Below are 12,642 nucleotides of genomic sequence, written 5' to 3' on the forward strand. Positions count from 1 at the left end.
ACCATTTTTTTTTCTTTGCAGTGTGTTTTGTCTCTCTTTTCCCCTTTACCTCTGGGTGGTTCAGGACACAGGTGTAAACATGGACATTCAAGGTCTGTCCTCTTGGATGGATAATCTCACTACACGGGTACAAAACATTCAAGATTTTGTGGTTCAGAATCCGATGTCAGAGCCTAGGATTCCAATTCCTGATTTGTTTTTTGGTGATAGATCTAAGTTCTTGAATTTCAAAAATAATTGTAAATTGTTTCTTGCCTTGAAACCTCGCTCCTCAGGTGACCCTGTTCAACAAGTAAAGATCATTATTTCTTTGTTACGTGGTGACCCTCAAGACTGGGCATTTTCCCTTGCGCCAGGAGATCCGGCATTGCGTGATGTTGATGCGTTTTTCCTGGCGCTTGGATTGCTTTATGACGAACCTAATTCAGTGGATCAGGCAGAGAAAATCTTGCTGGCTCTGTGTAAGGGTCAGGATGAAGCGGAGATATATTGTCAGAAGTTTAGAAAGTGGTCTGTGCTCACTCAGTGGAATGAATGTGCCCTGGCAGCAATCTTCAGAAAGGGTCTCTCTGAAGCCCTTAAGGATGTCATGGTGGGATTTCCCATGCCTTGCTGGTCTGAATGAGTCTATGTCTTTGGCCATTCAGATTGATCGACGCTTGTGTGAGCGTAAAGCTGTGCACCATTTGGCGGTACTATCTGAGCATGGGCCTGAGCCTATGCAATGTGATAGGACTTTGACCAGAGCTGAACGGCAAGAACACAGACGTCGGAATGGGCTATGTTTTTACTGTGGTGATTCCACTCATGCTATCTCCGATTGTCCTAAGCGCACTAAGCGGTTCGCTAGGTCTGCCACCATTGGTACGGTACAGTCTAAATTTCTATTGTCCGTTACTCTGATTTGCTCTTTGTCATCCTATTCTGTTATGGCATTTGTGGATTCAGGCGCTGCCCTGAATTTGATGGACTTGGAGTATGCTAGGCGCTGTGGTTTTTTCTTGGAGCCCTTGCAGTATCCTATTCCATTGAGATGAATTGATGCTACGCCTTTGGCCAAGAATAAGCCTCAGTACTGGACCCAATTGACCATGTGCATGGCTCCTGCACATCAGGAGGATATCCGCTTTCTGGTATTGCATAATCTGCATGATGTGGTCGTTTTGGGGTTGCCATGGTTACAGGTTCATAATCCAGTGTTGGACTGGAAATCTATGTCTGTGTCCAGCTGGGGTTGCCAGGGGGTACATGGTGATGTTCCATTTTTGTCTATTTCGTCTTCCACTCCTTCTGAAGTTCCAGAGTTTTTGTCGGATTATCGGGATGTATTTGATGAGCCCAAATCCAGTGCCCTACCTCCTCATAGGGATTGCGATTGTGCAATTAATTTGATTCCTGGTAGTAAGTTTCCTAAGGGCCATTTGTTCAATTTATCTGTGCCAGAACACGCCGCTATGCGGAGTTATATAAAGGAATCCTTGGAGAAAGGCCATATTCGCCCGTCGTCATCACCGTTAGGAGCAGGGTTCTTTTTTGTGGCCAAGAAGGATGGTTCTTTGAGACCTTGTATTGATTACCGCCTTCTTAATAAAATTACAGTCAAATTTCAGTATCCTTTGCCGTTGCTGTCTGATTTGTTTGCTCATATTAAAGGGGCTAGTTGGTTCACCAAGATAGATCTTCGAGGGGCGTATAATCTTGTGCGTATTAAACAAGGCGATGAATGGAAAACAGCATTTAATACGCCCGAGGGCCATTTTGAGTACCTGGTTATGCCATTCGGGCTTTCCAATGCTCCATCAGTATTTCAGTCATTTATGCATGACATCTTCCGAGAGTACCTGGATAAATTCCTGATTGTGTATTTGGATGACATTTTGGTCTTTTCGGATGATTGGGAGTCTTATGTGAAGCAGGTCAGAATGGTGTTCCAGGTCCTTCGTGCGAATTCCTTGTTTGTGAAGGGGTCAAAGTGTCTCTTTGGAGTTCAGAAGGTTTCATTTTTGGGGTTTATTTTTTCCCCTTCTACTATCGAGATGGACCCTGTTAAAGTCCAGGCCATTTATGATTGGACTCAGCCGACATCTGTGAAGAGCCTGCAAATGTTCCTGGGCTTTGCTAATTTTTATCGGCGCTTCATCGCTAATTTTTCTACTGTTGCTAAACCGTTGACTGATTTGACCAAGAAGGGTGCTGATGTGGTCAATTGGTCTTCTGCAGCTGTAGAGGCTTTTCAGGAGTTGAAGCGTCGTTTTTCTTCTGCCCCTGTGTTGTGCCAGCCAGATGTTTTGCTCCCGTTTCAGGTTGAGGTTGATGCTTCTGAGATTGGAGCAGGGGCTGTTTTGTCGCAAAGAAGTTCTGATGGCTCGGTGATGAAGCCATGTGCTTTCTTTTCTAGAAAGTTTTCGCCTGCTGAGCGTAACTATGATGTTGGTAATCGTGAGTTGTTGGCCATGAAGTGGGCATTCGAGGAGTGGCGTCATTGGCTTGAAGGAGCCAAGCATCGCGTGGTGGTCTTGACAGATCCCAAGAATTTGACTTATCTTGAGTCTGCCAAATGGTTGAATCCGAGACAGGCTCGATGGTTGTTATTTTTCTCCCGTTTTGATTTTGTGGTTTCGTACCTTCTGGGCTCTAAGAATGTGAAGGCTGATGCCCTGTCAAGGAGTTTTGTGCCTGACTCTCCGGGTGTTCCTGAGCCGGCGGGTATTCTCAAAGAGGGGGTAATTTTGTCTGCCATCTCCCCTGATTTGCGGCGCGTGCTGCAAAAATTTCAGGCTGATAGACCTGACCGTTGCCCAGCGGAGAAACTGTTTGTCCCTGATAGATGGACTAGTAGAGTTATCTCTGAGATTCATTGTTCAGTGTTGGCTGGGCATCCTGGAATCTTTGGTACCAGAGATTTGGTGGCTAGATCCTTTTGGTGGCCTTCTTTGTCACGGGATGTGCGTTCTTTTGTGCAGTCCTGTGGGACTTGTGCTCGGGCTAAGCCCTGCTGTTCTCGTTCCAGTGGGTTGCTTTTGCCCTTGCCGGTCCCGAAGAGGCCCTGGACGCATATTTCTATGGATTTTATTTCGGATCTCCCCGTCTCTCAAAAGATGTCGGTCATTTGGGTGGTTTGTGATTGCTTTTCTAAGATGGTCCATTTGGTACCTTTGTCTAAATTGCCTTCCTCCTCTGATTTGGTGCCATTATTTTTCCAAAATGTGGTTCGTTTACATGGTATCCCGGAGAACATCGTTTCTGACAGAGGTTCCCAGTTTGTTTCGAGGTTTTGGCGATCCTTTTGTGCAAGGATGGGCATTGATTTGTCTTTTTCCTCGGCTTTCCATCCTCAGACAAGTGGCCAAACCGAACGAACTAATCAAACTTTGGAAACATATCTGAGATGCTTTGTTTCTGCTGATCAGGATGATTGGGTGTCCTTTTTGCCGTTGGCTGAGTTCGCCCTTAATAATCGGGCCAGCTCGGCTACTTTGGTTTCGCCGTTTTTCTGCAATTCTGGTTTCCATCCTCGTTTCTCTTCAGGGCAGGTTGAGTCTTCGGACTGTCCTGGTGTAGATACTGTGGTGGATAGGTTGCAGCAGATTTGGACTCATGTGGTGGACAATTTGACATTGTCCCAGGAGAAGGCTCAACGTTTCGCTAACCGCCGGCGCTGTGTGGGTCCCCGACTTCGTGTTGGGGATTTGGTTTGGTTGTCGTCTCGTTATGTTCCTATGAAGGTTTCCTCTCCTAAGTTTAAGTCTCGTTTGATTGGTCCGTATAAGATTTCTGAGGTTATCAATCCTGTGTCATTTTGTTAGGCCCTTCCTGCTTCTTTTGCCATCCATAATGTGTTCCATAGGTCGTTATTGCGGAGATACGTGGCGCCTGTGGTTCCATCCGTTGATCCTCCTGCCCCGGTGTTGGTTGAGGGGGAGTTGGAGTATGTGGTGGAGAAGATTTTGGATTCTCGTGTTTCGAGACAGAAACTCCAGTACCTGGTCAAGTGGAAGGGTTATGGTCAGGAAGATAATTCCTGGGTTTTTGCCTCTGATGTTCATGCTGCCGATCTGGTTCGTGCCTTTCATTTGGCTCATCCTGGTCGGCCTGGGGGCTCTGGTGAGGGTTCGGTGACCCCTCCTCAAGGGGGGGGTACTGTTGTGAATTCTGTTGTCGGGCTCCCTCCTGTGGTCATGAATGGTACTTCGGCTGGTTCTGTCCATGGACTTCCTCTGGTGGGTGTTTCTGAGTTTCCTTCCACAGGTGACGAGGTTAATTCATTAGCTGGCTGCTCTATTTAACTCCACTTAGATCTTTGCTCCATGCCACCTGTCAATGTTCCAGTATTGGTCTAGTTCACTCCTGGATCGTTCTTGTGACCTGTCTTCCCAGCAGAAGCTAAGTTCCTGCTTGTATTTCTTTGGTTTGCTATTTTTCTGTCCAGCTTGCTATTTTTATTGTTGTCTTGCTTGCTGGAAGCTCTGGGACGCAGAGGGAGCGCCTCCGCACCGTGAGTCGATGCGGAGGGTCTTTTTGCGCCCTCTGCGTGGTCTTTTTGTAGGTTTTTGTGCTGACCGCAAAGCAACCTTTCCTATCCTCGGTCTGTTCAGTAAGTCGGGCCTCATTTTGCTAAATCTATTTCATCTCTGTGTTTGTATTTTCATCTTTACTCACAGTCATTATATGTGGGGGGCTGCCTTTTCCTTTGGGGAATTTCTCTGAGGCAAGGTAGGCTTTATTTTTCTATCTTCAGGGCTAGCTAGTTCCTTAGGCTGTGCCGAGTTGCATAGGGAGCGTTAGGAGCAATCCACGGCTATTTCTAGTGTGTTTGATAGGATTAGGGATTGTGGTCAGCAGAGTTCCCACGTCCCAGAGCTCGTCCTTTATTATCAGTAACTATCAGGTCATTCCGTGTGCTCTTAACCACCAGGTCCATTATTGTCCTGACCACCAGGTCATAACAGTTCATCCTTTGGTTGGCTGCTCTATTTAACTCCACTCAGATCGTTACTCCATGCCAGCTGTCAATGTTCCTGCATTGGTTCAGTTCGCTCTTGGATCTTTCTGGTGACCTGTCTACTCCAGCAGAAGCTAAGTTCCTGCTAGTTATTATTTGTTCATTGTTTCCTTGTCCAGCTGGATATCATGATTTTGCCTTGCTAGCTGGAAGCTCTGGGATGCAGAGTGGCACCTCCGCACCGTTAGTCAGTGCGGAGGTCTTTTTGCACACTCTGCGTGGTCTTTTGTAGTTTTTTGTGCTGACCGCATAGATACCTTTCCTATCCTCTGTCTGTTTAGTAAGTCTGGCCTTCCTTTGCTGAAACCTGTTTCATTTCTGCGTTTGTGACTTTCATCTTTACTCACTGTCAATATATGTAGGGGTCTGCCTTTTCCTTTGGGGAATTTCTCTGAGGCAAGGTAGGCTTTATTTTCTATCTCTAGGGCTAGCTAGCTCTTAGGCTGTGAAGAGGCGTCTAGGAAGTGTCAGGAACGCTTCACGGCTATTTCTAGTTGTTGTGATAGGATTAGGGGTTGCGGTCAGCAGAGATGCCACATCCCAGAGCTTGTCCTCTGTGAGTTTAACTATCAGGTCGTGCCGGGTACTCCTAACCACCAGGTCCATAACAGTACAGCTGGCCCAAAGTATTAATGCATCTCAATAGAGGGATAAGAGAAGCTCTGAGACCATTTTTTTTCTTTGCACTGTGTTTTGTCTTTCTTTTCCCCTAAACCTTTGGGTGGTTCAGGACACAGGTGTAGATATGGACATTCAAGGTCTGTCCTCTTGTGAGGATCATCTCACTGCAAGGGTACAAAACATTCAAGATTTTGTGGTTCAGAATCCGATGTTAGAGCCTAGAATTCCTATTCCTGATTTATTTTCTGGGGATAGATCTAAGTTCCTGAATTTCAAAAATAATTGTAAACTGTTTCTAGCTTGAAACCCCGCTCCTCTGGTGGCCCCGTTCAACAATTAAAAATCATTATTTCTTTGTTGCGTGGTGACCCTCAAGACTGGGCATTTTCCCTTGCGCCAGGAGATCCTGCATTGCGTGATGTTGATGCGTTTTTTCTGGCGCTTGGATTGCTTTATAGTGAACCAAATTCAGTGGATCAGGCAGAGAAAATCTTGCTGGCTTTGTGTCAGGGTCAGGATGAAGTGGAGGTGTACTGTCAGAAGTTTAGAAAGTGGTCTGTGCTTACTCAGTGGAATGAGTGTGCCCTGGCGGCAATTTTCAGAAAGGGTCTTTCTGAAGCCCTTAAGGATGTCATGGTGGGATTTCCCATGCCTGCTGGTCTGAATGAGTCTATGTCCTTGGCCATTCAGATCGATCGGCGCTTGCGTGAGCGCAAAGCTGTGCACCATTTGGCGGTATTCTCTGAGCATAAGCCTGAGCCTATGTAGTGTGATAGGACTTTGACCAGAGCTGAACGGCAAGAACACAGACGTCGGAATGGGCTGTGTTTTTACTGTGGTGAATCCACTCATGCTATCTCCGATTGTCCTAAGCGCACTAAGCGGTTCGCTAGGTCTGCCACCATTGGTACGGTACAGTCTAAATTTCTTTTATCCGTTACTCTGATTTGCTCTCTGTCGTCCTATTCTGTTATGGCATTTGTGGATTCAGGCACTGCCCTGAATTTGATGGACTTGGAGTTTGCCAGGAGCTGTGGTTTTTTTCTTTGAGCCCTTGCAGTATCCTATTCCATTGAGAGGAATTGATGCTACGCCTTTGGCCAAGAATAAGCCTCAGTACTGGACTCAATTGACCATGTGCATGGCTCCTGCACATCAGGAGGATATTCGCTTTTTGGTGTTGCATAATCTGCATGATGTGGTCGTTTTGGGGTTGCCATGGCTACAGGTCCATAATCCAGTGTTGGATTGGAAATCTATGTCTGTGTCCGGCTGAGGTTGTCAGGGGGTACATGGTGATGTTCCATTGTTGTCAATTTCGCCTTCCACTCCTTCTGAAGTCCCTGAGTTTTTGTCAGATTACCGGGATGTATTTGAAGAGCCCAAATCCGGTGCCCTACCTCCTCATAGGGATTGTGATTGTGCTATTAATTTGATTCCTGGTAGTAAGTTTCCTAAGGGCCGACTGTTTAATTTATCTGTGCCAGAGCACGCCTATATGCGGAGTTATATAAAGGAATCCTTGGAGAAGGGTCATATTCGCCCGTCGTCGTCACCATTGGGAGCAGGGTTCTTTTTTGTGGCCAAGAAGGATGGCTCTTTGAGACCTTGTATTGATTACCGCCTTCTTAATAAGATCACAGTCAAATTTCAGTATCATTTGCCGCTGCTGTCTGATTTGTTTGCTCGGATTAAGGGGGCTAGTTGGTTCACCAAGATAGATCTTCGAGGGGCGTATAATCTTGTGCGAATTAAACAGGGCAATGAATGGAAAGCAGCATTTAATACGCCCGAGGGCCATTTTGAGTACCTGGTTATGCCATTCGGGCTTTCTAATGCTCCATCTGTGTTTCAGTCCTTTATGCATGACATCTTCCGAGAGTACCTGGATAGATTCATGATTGTGTATTTGGATGACATTTTGGTCTTTTTGGATGATTGGGAGTCTCATGTGAAGCAGGTCAGAATGGTGTTCCAGGTCCTTCGTGCGAATTCCTTGTTTGTGAAGGGGTCAAAGTGTCTTTTTGGAGTTCAGAAGGTTTCATTTTTGGGTTTCATTTTTTCCCCTTCTACTATCGAGATGGACCCTGTTAAAGTTCAGGCCATTTATGATTGGACTCAGCCGACATCTGTGAAGAGCCTGCAGAAGTTCCTGGACTTTGCTAATTTTTACCGTCGCTTCATCGCTAATTTTTCTAGTATTGCTAAACCGTTGACTGATTTGACCAAGAAAGGTGCTGATGTGTTCAATTGGTCCTCTGCGGCTGTGGAGGCTTTTCAGGAGTTGAAGCGTCGTTGTTCTTCTGCCCCTGTGTTGTGCCAGCCAGATGTTTCGCTCCCGTTTCAGATCGAGGTTGATGCTTCTGAGATTGGAGCAGGGGCTGTTTTGTTGCAAAGAAGTTCTGATGGCTCGGTGATGAAACCATGTGCCTTCTTTTCTAGAAAATTCTCGCCTGCTGAGCGCAATTATGATGTTGGCAATCGAGAGTTGTTGGCCATGAAGTGGGCATTCGAGGAGTGGCGACATTGGCTTGAAGGAGCTAAACATCACGTGGTGGTCTTGACGGATCACAAGAATTTGACTTATCTCGAGTCTGCCAAACGGTTGAATCCTAGACAGGCTCGATGGTCGCTCTTTTTCTCCCGTTTTGATTTTGTGGTTTCATACCTTCCGGGATCTAAGAATGTGAAGGCTGATGCCCTGTCAAGGAGTTTTGTGCCTGACTCTCTGGGTGTTCCGGAGCCGGTGGGTATTCTTAAAGAGGGGGTAATTTTGTCTGCCATCTCCCCTGATTTGCGGCGCGTGCTGCAGAAGTTTCAGGCTGATAGACCTGACCGTTGTCCAACGTAGAAACTGTTTGTCCCTGATAGATGGACTAGTAGAGTTATCTCTGAGGTTCATTGTTCGATGTTGGCTGGTCATCCTGGAATCTTTGGTACCAGAGATTTGGTGGCTAGATCCTTTTGGTGGCCTTCTTTGTCACGGGATGTGCGTTCTTTTGTGCAGTCCTGTGGGACTTGTGCTCGGGCTAAGCCCTGCTGTTCTCGTGCCAGTGGGTTGCTTTTGCCCTTGCCGGTCCCGAAGAGGCCCTGGACGCATATTTCCATGGATTTTATTTCTGATCTCCCTGTTTCTCAAAGGATGTCGGTCTTTTGGGTGGTTTGTGATCGCTTCTCTAAGATGGTCCATTTGGTACCCTTGTTTAAATTGCCTTCCTCCTCTGATTTGGTGCCATTGTTTTTCCAGCATGTGGTTCGTTTGCATGGCATTCCGGAGAACATCGTCTCGGACAGAGGTTCCCAGTTTGTTTTGAGGTTTTGGCGGTCCTTTTGTGCAAGGATGGGCATTGATTTGTCTTTTTCTTCGGCTTTTCATCCTCAGACTAATGGCCAAACCGAACGAACTAATCAGACTTTGGAAACATATCTGAGATGCTTTGTTTCTGCTGATCAGGATGATTGGGTGTCCTTCTTGCCTTTGGCTGAGTTCGCCCTTAATAATCGGGCCAGCTGGGCTACTTTGGTTTCTCCTTTTTTCTGTAATTCTGGTTTCCATCCTCGTCTCTCTTCAGGGCAGGTTGAGCCTTTGGACTGTCCTGGTGTGGATACTGTGGTGGACAGGTTGCAGCAGATTTGGACTCATGTGGTGGACAATTTGATATTGTCCCAGGAGAAGGCTCAATGTTTCGCTAACCGCTGGCGCTGTGTTGGTCCCCGACTTCGTGTTGGGGATTTGGTTTGGTTGTCATCTCGTCATGGTCCTATGAAGGTTTCCTCTCCTAAGTTTAAGCCTCGTTTCATTGGGCCATATAAGATTTCTGAAGTTCTTAATCCTGTGTCATTTCGTTTGGACCTTCCAGCTTCTTTTGCCATCCATAATGTGTTCCATAGGTCGTTATTGCGGAAATTTGTGGCGTCTATGGTTCCCTCCGTTGATCCTCCTGCCCCGGTGTTGGTCGAGGGGGAGTTGGAGTATGTGGTGGAGAAGATTTTGGATTCTCGTGTTTCGAGACTGAAACTCCAGTACCTGGTCAAGTGGAAGGGTTATGGTCAGGAAGATAATTCCTGGGTTTTTGCCTCTGATGTTCATGCTGCCGATCTAGTTCGTGCCATTCATTTGGCTCATCCTGATCGGCCTGGGGGCTCTGGTGAGGGTTCGGTGACCCCTCCTCAAGGGGGGGGGTACTGTTGTGAATTCTGTTGTCGAACTCCCTCCTGTGGTCGTGAATGGTACTTCGGCGAGTTCTGTCCATGGACTCCCTCTGGTGGCTGTGAGTGGAGCTGCTGCTTCTGAGGTTCCTTACACAGGTGACGTGGTTTATCCTTTGGTTGGCTGCTCTATTTAACTCCACTCAGATCGTTACTCCATGCCAGCTGTCAATGTTCCTGCATTGGTTCAGTTCGCTCTTGGATCTTTCTGGTGACCTGTCTACTCCAGCAGAAGCGAAGTTCCTGCTAGTTATTATTTGTTCATTGTTTCCTTGTCCAGCTGGATATCATGATTTTGCCTTGCTAGCTGGAAGCTCTGGGATGCAAAGTGGCACCTCCGCACCGTTAGTCGGTGCGGAGGTCTTTTTGCACACTCTGCGTGGTCTTTTGTAGTTTTTTGTGCTGACCGCATAGATACCTTTCCTATCCTCTGTCTGTTTAGTAAGTCTGGCCTCCCTTTGCTGAAACCTGTTTCATTTCTGCGTTTGTGACTTTCATCTTTACTCACAGTCAATATATGTGGGGGGCTGCCTTTTCCTTTGGGGAATTTCTCTGAGGCAAGGTAGGCTTTATTTTCTATCTCTAGGGCTAGCTAGCTCTTAGGCTGTGAAGAGGTGTCTAGGGAGTGTCAGGAACGCTCCACGGCTATTTCTAGTTGTTGTGATAGGATTAGGGGTTGCGGTCAGCAGAGCTCCCACATCCCAGAGCTTGTCCTGTGTGAGTTTAACTATCAGGTCGTGCCAGGTGCTCCTAACCACCAGGTCTATAACATGACCTTACATTTATCCCCATTAAAGCTCATTTGCCTTTCGTCAGCCCAAGCTTCTAGTAATATAAAATTGTCCTCCTCTGTAATGATTACCCTGCATAGTTTAGTGTCATCTGCAAATATTGAAATTCTGCTCTGTATGCCAAATACAAGGTCATTTATAAATATGTTAAAAAGAAGAGGGCCCAATACTGACCCCTGTGGTACCCCACTGCTAACCGCGACCCAGTCCGAGTGTGCTCCATTAATAACCACCCTTTGTTTCCTATCCCTGAGCCAGCTCTTAACCCACTTACACATATTTTCCCCTATCCCCATTATTCTCATCTTATGTATCAACCCTTTGTGTGTCACCGTATCAAAAGCTTTTGAAAAGTCCATATACACTACATCCACTGGGTTCCCTTGTTCCAGTCCGAAACTTACCTCTTCATAGAAATTGAACATGCTCTGGTCATAGCACAGTTCCTGGGCAGGGAAAGATGCAAAAGAGTATACAGACAATACAGCATGGGATCACAGCTATGAGATTAAATAATGCTTAAAAAAAGATAGGGAAATGTTTTGCCTCACAAAAACAATCAGCAATGATCCCATGCTGTAATGCTTGTACTGTATACTCTTTTACATCTTTCCCTGCGCAGGAGCTGTGGTATGATCAGAGCATGTTCTTTAACCGTCAGACACAGCCATTACACAGTACACAACAGGGACACATTTACAAGATTATCTCAGCACAGGAACATTTTTTTTTACCATCTAATTGTGGGTCTTATTTTTATTCCAAGATCTAGTGAATAAAATGAACTTTTGTTTGTGGGACAACCCCTTTAACCCCAAAGGTGGTTTGCACGTTAATGACTAGGCCAATTTTTACAATTCTGACCACTGTCACTTTATGAGGTTATAACTCTGGAACGCTTCAATGGATCCCGGTGATTCTGAGAATGTTGTTTCGTCACATATCGTACTTCATGATAGTAATAAAAAAAAAAATGTTGGTATGGCTTGTGTGTTTATTTGTGAAAAAAACAGAAATTTAGCAAAACTTTTGCAATTTTCCAAATTTGAATTTTCATGCCTTTAAATCACAGAGATATGTCACACAAAATAGTTAATAAGTAACATTTCTCACATGTATACTTTACATCAGCACAATTTTGGAACCAAACTTTTTTTTTGTTAGGAAGTTATAATGGTTAAAATTTGACCAGCGATTTTTCACTTTTCCAACAAAATTTACAAAACCATTTTCTTTAGGGATCACATTTGAAGTCACTTTGAGGGGTCTATATGATAGAAGATACTCAAAAGGGACACCATTCTAAAACTGCACCCCTCAAGGTGCTCAAAACCACATTCAAGAACTTTATTAACCTTTTAGGTGCTTCATAGGAATTTTTGGAATGTGAAATGAATATTTAACTACTTCACATAAAATTTAATTCAGAAACAATTTTTTATTGTGACAAGGGTAACAGGAAAAAATGGAACCCAAAATTTGTTTTGTAATTTCTTCTAAGCATGTCAATACCCCATATGAGGGAGAAAACCACTGTTTGGGTGCACTGCAGGGCTGGAAAGGTCAGAATGGAAGGAACATCATTTGACTTTTTGAATGTAAACTTTTTTGGAATCATTAGCGGACATCATGTCCCATTTGGAGAGCTCCTGATAGGTCTAAACAGTGGAAACCCCCCACAAGTAACCCTATTTTGGAAACTACACCCCTCAAGGAATGTAAGTAGATGTGTGGTGAGCACCTTGAATCCCCAGGTGCTTCACAGAAGTTTATAACGTTGAGCCGTGAATATAATAAATCACAGTTCTCTAAAAAATATGTTATTTTAGCCCCAAATTTGGCATTTTCATAAGGGTAACAGGAGAAATTGCACAATACAATTTGTAGTGCAAATTCCCCTGCATACAGTGATTCCTCATATTTGGGTGAATACTACTTTTGAGGCACAATGCAAAGCTCAAAACAGAAGAGGCGCCATATTGGAGTTCAGATTTTGATGGAATGGTTTGCGGGTGCCAT

This window comes from Ranitomeya imitator, chromosome 3, assembly GCF_032444005.1.
Source record: "Ranitomeya imitator isolate aRanImi1 chromosome 3, aRanImi1.pri, whole genome shotgun sequence".
NCBI lineage: Eukaryota > Metazoa > Chordata > Amphibia > Anura > Dendrobatidae > Ranitomeya > Ranitomeya imitator.